Consider the following 15,267-nt stretch of genomic DNA (forward strand, 5'->3'; position numbering starts at 1 on the left):
CGGGGTTATATAGTAAAGGCCAACTATTACAAGTGTTAAGAAATGGAAGAGTCAAAAATCAGTCATGAACATACTATATGGGACAGTAAAAACTATTCATCACAAGATAATTTTCAAAAGAGATCTAATTAACTGAGTCCCTACGTGGAGACATTCTGAGAAACACTAAATGCCAGGAACTAGCAACCAGCATTTAGTTCAAAATGATGCAGGATTGTACCAGCATTAGAACCCAACACAGCATCCCATTATGGTCCCATGCTGAGGAGAGTTAGCCCACTCAAGAAAAAGATAATGAAAACAATGAATATCACAAATCATGGTTATTCAACTATAGATCTTGGGTGCCCAAACTTGTAAATTCTCTACCTAATTTTAGTGATGTCAATTGTCTTTTCTTTTCCCCCCTTTTGGATATCTGACTGCTCCAGCCACACTGGTTTTTCTTGCTCTTTTGTCAACATGCCAAACTCATTCTTGCCTAAAAGGCTTTGTGATGCCATTCCCTTTGTTGCCCAGCTGTTCACATTGATTGCTTTCTTACTTCAGACATATATCTGCTCCTCAGAGGGTAGTAAAAGGGAAAGGCTCAGTCTAAAAGAACACTATCTATTCTCAATTGCTCTATCCCATGATTATGCTTTACTGTTCTCTATGACATTTATATAATGGAGGTAAAGGTCTGAAAAAGGGCAAAATGTATTATACGTTGTCTCTTTAAAACCCCCACCATTTTTGGGAATTAAAACCCACATTCCTGCCTAAGGCCAGTGATCAAAGTGGCATAAAAATGTTCTTTATTTTCTAGTATCTTAAACCACAGGAGACGGCTCAACAGAATTGTCCAGAGGTCACGAGATCATCTTTACTGAAGTTAAAGCCAACCAAAACCACCAACTATAAAGAACAATAGCCCAAGGCCACAACATGTGACACTGGTCACAAAGACCCAAGCCTACCCTCTAAAAATTCCCCTTTAAAAAGCCCTGTATTTCTACTTAAAGGCAGGATGGCAGTCTTTTGAGACTGCTAGTTTGCCACCTTCCTCATCTGCTGGCAAATCAATAAACTTCTCTTTCCTTTTCCTCAAAACAGTTGTCTTCGTTCGTTCACTGATTTGGCCTCATGGACAAGCACCAAACTTTCGGTAACATTTACTATTATCTGTTTATTTGTCTATTCCCCCCCACCCCAGAATACATAAGCTCCATGCAAGAGGGTGTCTTCTTATTCACCACTATATCCACAGTCCCTACATCCGTGTATGGACAAAGGAGGCAGTCATTAGATGTATAAGGAAGGAAGGGCCAGGCGCAGTGGCTTCCTCACGCCGGTAATCCTAGCACTCTGGGAGGCCAAGGCAGGCGGATTGCTTGAGGTCAGGAGTTCAAAACCAGCCTGAGCAAGAACGAGACCCCGTCTCTACTGTAAATAGAAAGAAATTAATTGCCCAACTAATATATATAGAAAAAATCAGCCGGGCATAGTGGTGCATGCCTGTAGTCCCAGCTACTCGGAAAGCTGAGGCAGCAGGATTGCTTGAGCCCAGGAGTTTGAGGTTGCTGTGAGCTAGGCTGACACCATGGCACTCACTCTAGCCTGGACAACAAAGTGAGACTCTGTCTTAAAAAAAAAAAAAAAAAGGGGAGGAAAGACTCCTAGTCACTTTAGTAGTACTCAAGATAAAGTCAGTAAAAATGGCATAGTAATCACCTCAGATAATCCTCTCCTCCATAAAAGCAAAAAGACACTGATAAAAAAAAAATCAGAATGAACTTTTTTTTCAGAACTTTGGAAATTAACCAAAGGCTTAAAGCAATCTGGGAAGTGTCTACTGAAAAAAAGTAGCTGAATCTCAAAGTACCTGGGTACCAGTGGTAAGTACAGGTACTTACCACTGTACCAAGCCTTTGAGGAGTTTTAACTTGCCTTATTCCCATTCTCCCTTCCCAGCTCCAGCTACTTGGTAGCCTTGAAAATAAACAGCCCACAATCACAGTGAAAGCCAGTAGGTTGGCAGCCACTTAAGGGGACAGAATGGGTTGGAGTGCTTTCAAAGCCTCACTTTCAGTAAATTGTAATTATCCAAGCAGTTGGGCTGTTCTCTAGAAGACCTACTTAACAAGGCTGTCTTATTTGACCAACCAGTGCAAACAGCCATTTTCCTAGGGGCATTTGTCTAGGACAGGGGCAATTGTTTAACATCATGATTGCCTGAGGCAGTGGATAACAGCTAGGGCAAACAATAGCCCAACCTAAAGTTTAAACAAAAAACCTGGGGAAGGAGATCTCCATATAAGGCTCTGAAAAGATCTAACAAATTCCCAAGAATCTAGGATATATGCATGCAGAGGGATGTGTGCCCAGGGGAACACATCCTGGGCACACATCCCTCACGGAAAAAAAACCTCAGAAGGCTCTAAAATCTCACCAGGGGCTAAGCTGGAGGCTCTACACACAATTCATTACTGGAGGGATTAATTGCATCGTGTGAAAACTCCACTGGAGGAGGACTCTTGCTAGCTTGCACCTGGTTTCCCCCAGACTTCATGCCATGTGCTTTTTTATTTTATTATCTTCTATAATAAACTATAACTGAGAATATAATGACTTGAGTCTTGTAAGTAATTCTCATAAAGTGTGAAACTTGGGAGTGGTCCTGGGGACCCCCAACACAGCTCCTAATCCCTTTTGACATAAATCTAGTAAATAAAGATAGCCTCCTAGCCTCTTGTTATGACAAGAAGTCCCAGGCTCACCTTGTACAATTCCTGCCCTAAACCTAGAATCAGATATTTCTCTAAGGAACTCTGGTTCCTTTCCCTGGGAAAAATGACTATATTCTGGGTGTTAAAAAAATGAGCATGTCTTAAATACAATTTACTAGCATTTAGTGATAAGGCCAGGCAGAAGAAGGAATCCACTTCAGATCCTTGTATTCTAAGTAAACTAAACAAACACATTTTCCCCCACAAGAAATAGTATCCAACTCAGAAGAACCTATAAATATGTGGGATATTCAGTATGTTTAGGTAATACAGACACAGAATTAATCAAAGTTTAAAAATAAATTCTAAGAAAATATGTTGAATTTTAGAATAAAATTTTCAAATACTTAATAAATGTTTAAAGAAGTTAATATTCAAAGAGTTGAGTCAAGGAAGGCAGTAGCTGGATGTGGTGGCATTTTTAACCTTTAAAAGAATTCCCTTCTTTAGTTAACTGACACAGTTCAGGACAAGCTCTTCCTAAAGGCAAAAATATTTGAGTAATAATGGCTTTTTTTTTACATTTTCCCCCTGATTTTTTTATTGTTGTAAAATACACATAACATATAATTTACCATCTTAAATATTTTAAGTATATAGTTCAGTGGTATTAAATATATTCATAATGTTGTGCAACCATCACCACCATCCATCTATGTAACTATTTTTATCTTGTAAAACTGAAACTCTTATGAATATTGATCAAATTATTCATTTTTGTCATACTCTACTAAAACAAAGTCGAGAAGCCAAAGGGCAAATGCACTCATCATACAAAACATTGCTCCAAGAATGTAATTCTCTGCAAGCCTGACTGCTGAAACTGCTTGCTGTAACTGAAACCAATTTTACATGTAGCTTCTGGGATAATGTAACAGTGGAAAGGAAGCTTACCATGACTACCTCCATTTTAATTCTGAATCACTACAGTAACATCCTTTAGGATAAAAGCTTCTGCTTAGATCAGCACTTTGGCCAGTTATTAAGAACTACAGAAAGAATTTGGTTTGTAGTTCAACTCTAGAAGAAAGATCACAACTGTCCCTTTCCCAAAATTAACTCCTAGAGAGATAAGTATACACACAAGTAACAATGCTATGTCAAAGATTCATAGGAACCTCATGACCTGACCTAGTCATCCAAAATTTTTTTTCTTTCACCATATTATGGGGGTACAAATGTTTGGGTTCCATATACTGCCCTTGCCCAACCTGAGTCAGAGATTCAAGTGTGTCCATCCCTCAGAAGGTGGGCACCACACCCATCAGGTGTGTATATACCCATCCCCTCTTCCCCCCTCCCATTTGCCCAACACCTGATGAATGTTATTACTATATGTGCACTTAAGTGTTGATCAGTTAAAACCAATTTGATGGTGAGTATATGTGGTGCTTGTTTTTCCATTCTTGGTATACTTCACTTAGTAGAATGGGTTCCAGCTCTAACCAGGATAATACATGAGGTGATAGATCACCATTGCTTTTGTGGCTGAATAGAAAGAACTCCAAGGAATACATACACCACATTTTATTAATCCACTCATGTATTGATGAGCACTTGGGTTCTTTCCATGTCTTTGCAATTGTGAATTGTGCTGCTATAAACATTCTAGTGCAGATGTCTTTATAGAATGTCATTTGTTCTTTGAGGTAGATGCCTGGTAATGGGACTGCTGGATCAAATGGTAGGTTTACTTGTATCTCTTTGAGATATCTACATATTGCTTTCCACAGAGGTTATACTAATTTGTAGTCCCACCAGCAGTGTATATATAAGTGTTCCTACTTCTCCACAAACATGCCAGCAATTATTGTTTTGGGACTTTTTGATAAAGGCCATTTTCACTGGAGATAAATGATATCTCACTGTGATTTTGATCTGCATTTCCCTGATGATTTGAGATGTTGACCTTTTTTCATATTTATTAGCCATTAGTCTATCTTCTTCTGAAAAGTTTCTGTTCATGTCCTTTGCCCACTTTTTGATAGGGTTGATTTTTTTCTTGTTGATTTTCCTGAGTTCTATATAGATTCTAGTTATCAACAATCCTTTATTGGATGTGTAACATGCGAATATTTTCTCCCATTCTGTAGGTCAGGGATCCTCAAACTTTCTAAACAGGGGCCCAGTTCACTGTCCCTCAGACCGTTGGGGGGCCGTTGGAGAGTGCAACACACATTCCACACATGTGCACTGTGAGCCCCGGATGAGTTGGCTGCTAAGTAGGACAGGCAGCAGCGGCAAAAACACCTGGCAGGCTGGATAAATGTCCTCGGCAGGCCGCATGTGGCCTACAGGCAGTAGTTTGAGGACGCCTTGCTATAGGTTGTCTGTTTGCTCTCGTGATGGTTTCCTTGGCTATACAGAAGCTTTTTAATTTAATCAGGTCCCATTTATTTATTTTTGTTGTTGCTGTGATTGCCTTTGGGGTCTTCTCCATAAATTCTTTGCCTAGGCCAATGTCTATAAGAGTTTTTCCAACATTTCTTCTATAATTCTTACAGTTACATGCCTTAGGTTTAAAAGTCATTTAAAATTAACTGACCAATAACTAAGAAGTTTCAAAATCTCCTTGGACCTTCACTGAGGCCCAGATGTCTGCAATCCTCAATTACCTCTCGCAATCCTCCTCCTCTTTCCCTTAACATAAAAAGGGGACTAAAGTTTATACTAATTTACGATAGTTCTTTAGGACACTACTCCACCATCTTTTTGGTTCATTGGCTTTCTGAATACAAGTTGTTTTCCTTACCCTAACACCTTGTCTCTCAAATTACTGGCTGTCATGTGGTGAGCAGTACAAGCCTGGAGTCCTTTACAATAACCTGATACAACTCCAGAACTAATTTTGCCCACTGCTGTAGTTCCCAAGCCCTCATTAGTGGCAATAAACTTTTTCAAAGAGCAATGCATAACATTTCTCCTTTTTTATAAAGGTTTTTTATAAAACCTCTAACCTTCTCTTTGTTCTTCAGACATACCAAAGACCGCCTGGTGTGCATGTATGCCTCAAATTGTAATTCTTTCTTCCCAAATAAAATATTAAATTTGGAGATTCATCTCTACATTTTTATTTTGACTTTCACACTCTATACCCATTAAACAATAATTCCCCATTTCCCTCTATGTAGAGCCCCTGGAAGCCACTGTCTGTCTTTATGAACCTCATATAAGTGGAATCATGTAATATTTGTCTTTTTGTGACTGGCCTATTTCACTTAGCATTATGTCCTCAAGGTTCATCCACATTATAGCATATTGCAGAATTTCCTTCCTTTATGAAACTGAATAATATTCTGTCATATGTATATACAGTCAGCCCTCTGTATCCACAGGTTCTGCATCTGCAGATTCAACCAACCACAGATAAAAAATATTTGAAAAAACAAAACTAATAAAAAATAACAAAAATTAAAAAACACAGCATAACCACCATTTATATAGCATTTATACTGTATTCAGTATTATAAGTAATCTAGGGATGATTTATAGAATACAGGCCAGGCACGGTGGCTCACACCTGTAATCCTAGCACTCTGGGAGGCTGAGGCGGGTGGATCGCTCAAGGTAAGGAGTTCAAAACCAGCCTGAGCAAGAGAGAGAACCTGTCTCTACTAAAAATAGAAAGAAAGTAATTGGCCAACTAAAAACATATAGAAAAAATTAGCCAGCCATGGTGGTGCATGCCTGTAGCCCCAGCTACTCAGGAGGCTGAGGCAGGAGGACTGCTTGAACCCAGGAGTCTGAGGTTGGAGAATAGCTGCCTGGAATCACCCAGGCTTGCAGCAGTTTTACATGAGAATAAAAAAAAATCTTTTTTTTTTTTTTTTAATTTTAGGCCATTATTTGAGGACTGGTTGCTACCACTATGTAACCAGCTAATCCTGACTACAGTGATTATAATATACAATAAGGTTACAGCAGGCCCCCAAAGTACAAATAAACTAAAAGAACAAATAGTTCAGACACTCATGGAATTTACTTCTACTAATCAACTCTCCCTTAATCTATGGCCTTGTAGAGTTCTCTAAGACAAAACAAAGGAAGAAAAAAAATTTAGGCTAGGTTACACATGGTTCCATATAATACCGTGTTTCCAACAGGGTCTTATATTTATTTTTCCTCAAGAAGACGCCCTAGGGCTTCATTTTTCAGGGGATGTGTTACTTTTTTTTAAGTACAGTACAACAATCAACATTTATTCAAATATAGTTAAGTTGTCTTCTTCTAGAACATCATCATAACTCTCCAAACCCTGAATTCCATCCTGAATTTCTTGCGACTCTATTTCCTTTAGAACCACGGCCCCAATCTCTCATGTCGAGCAATAGAGCTCTCATTAAATGAGCAGCTCTTATCCATGTAACCTGCTCAGAGTGCAGGGTCCAATCTGCACAGTGGAGCAGAAATCTCTCTGGGCTAAGTAGGAGACTGCTTGCTGAAGCTTTTCCCCTATCCCCTGGTGTTTGTGGTGGGTGAGAGAGGCCTACAGTGCTGAATAAAATGGAAGCCACAGCTTTCCTTCTTCCCCCTGGTGTCACACAATACCTAAAGCGGAGCATCCCGCTCCTCACTTCACTGAGAATTTCCCCTCAAAGCCTCAGCTTGCAGAACGCACAGGATGGCTGGGACCTGACAGGGGGACCTGTCCTTGTTAGTGGGGCTGCCATGCCATTCCGGTCACCTCTGGGATAGTAGCTGTCAGGATGGGGGAGATGAGAAGGGCTGCTGGTCTTCTTTACGGCTCCATGACGAAATGCATGGGTTGTGCAGACACGCTGCGTAGCCACACCCATCACTAGGCCTTATTTTCGGGGTAGGGCTTATATTGCGTAAATGCTTAGAAATCCTGCTAGGGCTTATTTTATGGGTAGGTCTTATTTTGGGGGAAACATGGTATCTTGGCAGTCAGACAAATTTTGCCAGGAAAATAGATTTTCCCTTTGTTTTTATGCTTTGCACCAGTAAGCTAGTCTAGTAATAAATATCTGAGACCTTTAAAAAAAATCTTATTAATTAGCTGGGCATGGTGGTGCATGCCTGCAGTCCCAGCTACTTGGGAAGCTGAGGCAGTAGGATTGCTTGAGCCCAGGAGTTTGAGGTTGCTGTGAGCTAGGCTGACGCCATGGCACTCACTCTAGCCTGGGCAACAAAGTGAGACTCTGTCTCAATCAATCAATCAATCAATCAATAAATATCTTATAAGTGTATAAAAGTGTATACATAAGCAGTAGAATAGGCTAGGTATATAAGAAAAACCATCCTATATACTCTAACTTTCTTTAATTGAAAAGCTAAGGACTAAAGCCTAAAAGGTTGTAATAATCATAGCAAATAAAAATGGGCCTAGAAGTATTGACCAGCAAATGTTTACCTTCTTTAGAGACTGAATTATTAAAGATATGGAAAAATATCACATGATGTATGTAGTTGGTTAAATCAGAGATGACTATGTTTATGGAATTCTCCAAGGTAACAACTAGCTCTGGCCCAAACCTAATTAATAAGGTAAAAGATCTTTATCAGTAAATTCTTCTGCCTGAGTCTCATGCATTTTGATAGGAAAAAGGGAAACAGAAGAGGGAATATAAACTGGCAGGGAAATATTTGTGTCCCACTATATTTAAAAAAGCAACAATGAATCATTTTTGAATATTACAAGCTAGAGGATTCTGACAGAAACTGTAAGAGACAGTTTAATGGCCATAAATTCCTCCCATTCCTGTATGCATATCCATCTGTAATGTGACTCTGCCATTCCTCTTATCCAACAATGGAATCTATTTCTCCACCCCCTGAATTGGGGCTGGACTTGTGACTTGTTTTGACCAACAGGATATAATGAAAGGGCCATTTATATAAGTTCCAAAGCCTAAGCCTCAAAGAGGCCTTGCAGCTTCCACTTTCACCTTCTTAGAAGGTCACCCTGAAAATGCCACATAAGGATGCCAGACTAGGCTGGGCGTGGTGGCTCACATCTGTAATCCTAGCACTCTGGGAGGCTGAGGCGAGCAGATCGCTCAAGGTCAGGAGTTTGAAACCAGCCTGAGCAAGAGTGAGACTCCATCTCTACCAAAATAGAAAGAAATTAATTGGCCAACTAAAATTATATAGAAAAAATTAGCTGGGTATGGTGGCACATGTCTGTAGTCCTAGCTACTCAGGAGGCTGAGGCAGGAGGATTGCTTGAACCCACGAGTCTGAGGTTACTGTGAGCTACGCTGATGCCATGGCACTCTAGCCCGGGCAACAAAGTGAGACTCTGTCTCAAAATAAATAGGAAAAAAAAAGGATGCCAGACTAGAGGCTAGAGGATGAGAGGCCACACTGAGAAGAACTGAGGCACTTCAATAGACAGCAAATACCACTGCTAACACATGACTAAGGACATCTTGGATCTTCCCATTCAGCCAGTTCTCTAGGTGAATTCAGCTACTTGACAGCCAAGTGAAATCAACAGAGAAGCTGCCCAACAAACCCTACAGAATCATGAAAAATAATGGCTCTATTTGTATTAAGTCATTACATTTTGGGGTGGTTTGTTAGGCAGCAATACCAAACAAACTTTAAAATCACATACTTAAAGGTTTCTTGATGAAAAAAATCATTTGAGGTTTTTCTGTTTTTATCTTTAATTCACCTATTATAGTATCCTGTTCCAATCTTTAATTCACCTATTATAGTATCTTTTTTTTTTTTTTTTTTGAGACAGAGTCTCACTTTGTTGCCCAGGCTAGAGTGAGTGCCGTGGCATCAGCCTAGCTCACAGCAACCTCAATCTCCGGGGCTCAGCGATCCTACTGCCTCAGCCTCCCTAGTAGCTGGGACTACAGGCATGCGCCACCATGCCCGGCTAATTTTTTGTATATATATTTTTAGTTGGTCAATTAATTTATTTCTATTTTTGGTAGAGACGGGGTCTCGCTCAGGCTGGTTTCGAACTCCTGACCTTGAGCAATCCGCCCGCCTCGGCCTCCCAAAGTGCTAGGATTACAGGCGTGAGCCATGGCGCCCAGCCTTATTATAGTATCTTGAGGTCATACTGACTCCAATGTTTTATTCCACTATGATTAAAAATAAATTAAAATGTATGAAAGTACAATGGGAAACCATTAAAGGATTTTGTGTGAAGTCAGTAATATGTGATAGGCACTTATGAAAGATCACTCTATTAAAAAAAAGAAAGAAAATCCAGTGAATATGGGGTTCATTTAAAAAAAAAGAAAGAAAAGAAAAACAAAAGATAACTCTAGTTACACAGTAGAATGGACTAGAAGGAGGAAAGACTGAGGGCAGGTGAATAATAAGACTATGTTGGGATGGTCCTAGTGAGAGGCCTACTGAAAGGTTAGAAGCCTGAACTATTGCTGCTGCTTGCAGCTGCTGTTACTATGAATAATAATAGCTAATATTTATTATGTATTTATGATGCAACAAGTACTGTAATAAGAACCTTCTGTGTCTGCTCATTTAATTCTCATAACAACACTTCTTAAAAACTTTTAATTTTGATCTTGTAGACAATACATTAATAGTTGGGTGGTAAGAAAAAATTTTAAAAACACTTTTAATTTTGAAATAACTATAGACTCACAGGAAGTTGCAAAAAATAAAAAAAGTATCTTTTGCCCAGTTTCTCCCCATGGTAACATCTTGCATAACTGTAATAAAATATCAAGACTGGGAAATTGACATTGGTACAGTCTACAGAGCTTACTCAAATCTCACCAGTTTTACAAGCATTCATTTATGTGTGTGTGCCTGTGTATACAGTTTTATGCAACTTTATTACATGCGTAGACTCAGGTAACTACCACCACAATCAAGATACACAACCATTCTATCACCAAAAGGCTCCCTCCTAATCCCAACCACTCCTCTTTCCCTGTTTCCTAACCCTGGCCATCACAAATCTGTTGTCCATCTCTGAGACTGGCTTTTTTCACTTGAGACCCATCCTGTATCAATAGTCCATTCTTTTTATTGCTGCACAGTAGTCCATGATATAGATTATACAACTAGTCTGTTGTTCATCTGTTGAAAAACATCTAAGCTGTTTCCAGTTTGGGGCTATTAGGAATAAAGTTGCTATGAGCATTCAAGGGCAGGGTTTTGTGTGAATACAAGTTTCAATTTCTCTGGAATAAATGCTCAAGAGTGTAATTGTTAGGATGTATAACTTTATTTTTCAAGATAAGAAAACTGAAAAATATAAATGGTAGAGTCTGCCTTATATAGATTTATGGTAAGTCTAGGCCTTAACTCTTCATATTTTTAGTGGTTGTAGAAATTGAGAGATGTAAATAGAATCAAAGAAAAAGTAAAAAGGTAAAGTCAACAGAACCTAGCATTGCTCAGATGAGGAGTATATAAATAAAGTGTTAAAGATAATGTCAAGGTTCCAGCTTCAGCACATTAGATAGATGATAAAAGGGAAAATATGAATTCACTTTTGGACATACCATATTTGAATGACTTGCCAATCATCCTCATCTACCAGGCAATTAGATATATAGAATAGAAACTAAAGAACAGATCATGAGAAAACTCTGTATTAGAAATATAGATTTGAAAATCATATTTAGATGCTAATTGAATTAAAAAATCACAGTGGTATAGAACGAGGTGATTTAGAATCCTGAAGAACACAAACATTTAAGTCTTAAGTTTTACATTAATTCCCCTAGTTTTTTCCCCACAAATAATAAAATAGTAGGCACTGCATAATACTGTTCACATTAATTTCAGTTTGTTTTGTTTTGTTTTGGAGACCCAGTCTGACTCTGTTACCTGGGGTAGACTACAGCGGCATCATCATTGCTCATTATAACCTCAAACTCCTGGGCTCAAGCGATCCTCCTGCCTCAGCCTCCCAAATAGCAGGGACTACATACAGCATGTCCCACCACACCTGGCTGATTTTATTTTTTTGTAGAGACAGAGACCTGCTGTATAGCTCAAGCTGGTCTTGAACTCCTGGGCTCAAGCAATCCTCCAACCTCGACCTCCCAAAGTATTGGTATTATAGGCGTGAGCCATCTTGCCTGGTCTAATTTCAGATTTTATAAGCACTTCATGCTTTCTATGTGAGTCTTACAATCGCCTTATAAAGTAGAAAGGACAGTGGGTATACTCTCCTATCCCCAATTTCTTTTTTATTTAAAAATAATGAACTAAATAACTAAATAAAAAGAATGAACTACAAAGGGAATGCACATTGATTAAAAAGCCTCAGTAGAATCTGCACAACTAATTGATCAAAACCAGTTACAGATTCCTTTGTTCCTTCTCCACTCCCACTGCTTCACTTGACCATCCTTTAAAAAAAAAAAAAAAAAAAAAAAGAATCTGTAGTAAGTATAAGTTTCCCTCCCTGCTCAGTATCCAACTCCCTCTCCCCACCAATTTTTTAAAAAATATGAGGAAAGGAATTTAAGGAGGTTAACTGATAAATCTTAGTAGCAAACAAAAGTCTATATTAATTAAGAATCAGGCACTATCAAGAGTCAAGTATCTATAATGACAAAGGTGATGGATAAATTTGATTCTGACATTTTTTGGAGTTTAGGGGGATTACAGTGGAACAAAATAACTATTCTGTAACCTGTGCTTTGCCATTCGAAAGATTGGGGCCACTTACCATATTTTATGACTACCTTTTTGGCAGCTGTATTTCAGACCTAGGAAGTACTATATTTCTATAAATAATCAAAGTCATGCCTCTCAATATATTATATAACTGAGTTTTTACTGCTTTCCTTAAAATTAAAGTCCATTCATTTACTTTTTCTCATACTTGTTTCTATGGCAGCCAAATACCCAAACAGAAAGACTAGAATTCATAAGATGAACCATGAATTTCTAAACTGGACTCACCTCAAGGTCAATACATTGGCAACTTCAAGTTTTAATAAATATTACTAAGTGAATATTTATCCAAAGATTAATGAAGTACATCATAGCATTATCCAAAAGGTCCTTTAATCAAGAAAACTCCAACTCTTACTTTCCAATTTTAGTTTAATTCTAGACCTAGATAGCTTTCAGAGACATTAAGAGAACAGGATATGAATAAATATCTGTGCAAATTAGCACAGGTCTGAATCATAAAAGAAATTAGCTTGGTTTACGTAAAGCAGCTAAGTGCCAAGTAAAAACTAATCCAAACCAAAACATTCAGCACAATTTTTATTTCTGGCAACTTCAGCTCCTGGCTAGAAAAGCTATCCTAGCTATGACATTAAATGGTGAAAATTTATTGAGCTATAAAAAATATGGTAGATTTGGCAGCCTTTTTTCTCAAGCTAAAACTACTGTCACTGGTTCATACCACAAGTGCCAAAGCCTTGATAGATCAATGATTGTAAAGTGGAAGCTGAAGGCAAAGCCAATCATCAGAGGAATTTCTTTTTCAAAATATATTTACCCTCTTCATATTCTCCCATCATTAAAATTCTCAAGAAAATTGGCAATGATAAAATAAATGTGTGTGCCTTTTTGAAAACCCCTGGATTAATAATTTTGAGCTATCTACCTATTTATTTATTTGTTTGTTTGTTTTTTATTGAGACAGTCTCGTTCTGTTGCCTGGGCTATAATGCCATGGCGTCAGCCCTGCTCACAGCAACCTCAAACTCCTGGGCTCAAGCAATCTTCCTGTCTCATCCTCCTGAGTAGTTGGGACTACAGGCACGCGGCACCATGCTGGGCTAATTTTTTCTATTTAGTAGAGACAGGGTCTCATTCTTGCTCAGGCTGGTCTTGAACTCCTAAGCTCAACAATCCTCCCGCCTCAGCCTCCCAGAGTGCTAGGATTATAGGCATGAGCCACTGCGCCAACCCTATACCTACCTATTTTTGACTTCATGAAGAATTCTTGAATTAGGTCCAACCCTTTTGCTAAACATTGTCAATAGCACGTATAAAAAGGAGAGCTACAAAGAGCTCCACAGAAGGGGAAGCAGGTAAGGAAATGTACTCACAACACATGTAAGCCACTTTCAGAGCTTTCTGTGCCAGCTTCCTCCAGAATTCACTACATTATATTTTAAACAATGACAAATGTTCAGTTCATCATTCTGAGAAAAGCACATAGTCTACTAGCCAGATAAAAATATAAAAATAGGCAATTCTGGACATCAAAAAAACTAAGAGACAACAAAAGATAAAAATTCCTCTCTTCTGGCATTAAAAGAACAATAACAAAGTATTATTGTGATAACTTGTTTGGAGACTTCTACCCATATTTTATCATTTTAGGTTTTTATTATGTAGCATTTGTTTTTCTATAATAAAGCTCAGTCAAGCTGAAAATCTTAATCATTCTAGAATTTAATAAAAATACTATAAGACGCCAAAACTGTGTATTAAAAACAAACTTAAAAAAAAACAAACTTAAACCTGAATTGCATGTCAAAATAGTTCAAGGGTTGGATGAAAAATCCAGGTCCATTTTTAGAGCAATCACTGTTTACAATCACTGTTTCAAATTCCTTATAAACAGCTCCAATATTGAAATGTTTCAGAAGAGAGGACTTCTATGATATATAATCATCCAACTACTATTATATGCTAATTTAGACTAGTGTTTCTTAAAATGTTTGGTGATTTCCTACTCAATGTTCAACTTATTGCATTCAACGATGACACCTACTGGTCATTCAAAAGCAGCCATTAGTTCTCTAAGACAGCTTGAGTAGGCTGGTTACATAAGAACACACACACACAACACACACACCCCATACCATACATAAAGGCAAAGATTTGGTCACAGGTACTCAGAACACTACAGAACTGCACCTAAAATAGAACCAGAAGTTTTCTTTGTGACTGAGATAGCATTATTGTTGTAACAAGATAAAAGGCAAAAAATAAAACACCAAATATCAATGGAAATTTTTATCTAAAGCACTGAGAAATATCTCAGTACTCTAAACAAACAAACTCTAATGACATATCTTTCCCAAATGATATTTTGAGAGAAAAAATGAAATTTTGATTTAGGTTCATATACACTAATATAAATTATCATTAACATAAAAAAAATCACAAACTTTTTCTGACATGCAGTACTAAAATAAGCTCAGGAAAATTACAGACTTGACAATACATTAGACCTTATCTTCTAAGCTAAAGGCAATACATTAGACCTGCAAATGCTAAAACATTAGACCTTCTCTTCTAAGCTAAAGGCAACATTTCAAACAGCTTACATTTTAGCAATTTATAATTCTTCTTTTAAAACTGTTTTTCAGTGAGCTATAAAATCAAGTTTTTGGCCAGGCACGGTGGTTCACTTCTGTAATCCCAGCATTCTAGGAGGCCCAGGTGGGAGGATTGCTTGAGGCCAGGAGTTCTGAGACCAGGATGAACAAGAGCAAGACCTCCTCTCTACTAAAAATAGAAAAAATTAGCCAGGGGTAGTGGCACAGTGCCTGTAGTCACACCTACTTAAGAGGCTGAGGCAGGAGAATGGCTTGAGCCTAGGAGTTTGAAGTTG

At 38.2% G+C, this 15,267-nt stretch overlaps 1 protein-coding gene across 4 annotated transcripts in view; it reads right to left on the reverse strand.

Moving 5' to 3' along the window:
* HYCC2 (hyccin PI4KA lipid kinase complex subunit 2) overlaps positions 1 to 15,267 on the reverse strand; it is an 82,858-nt gene that overhangs the window by 66,229 nt on the left and 1,362 nt on the right. The gene's annotated exons all lie outside the window — the stretch shown is intronic.

The sequence above is a fragment of the Microcebus murinus genome, chromosome 8, assembly GCF_040939455.1.
Source record: "Microcebus murinus isolate Inina chromosome 8, M.murinus_Inina_mat1.0, whole genome shotgun sequence".
NCBI classification, from domain to species: Eukaryota; Metazoa; Chordata; class Mammalia; order Primates; family Cheirogaleidae; genus Microcebus; species Microcebus murinus.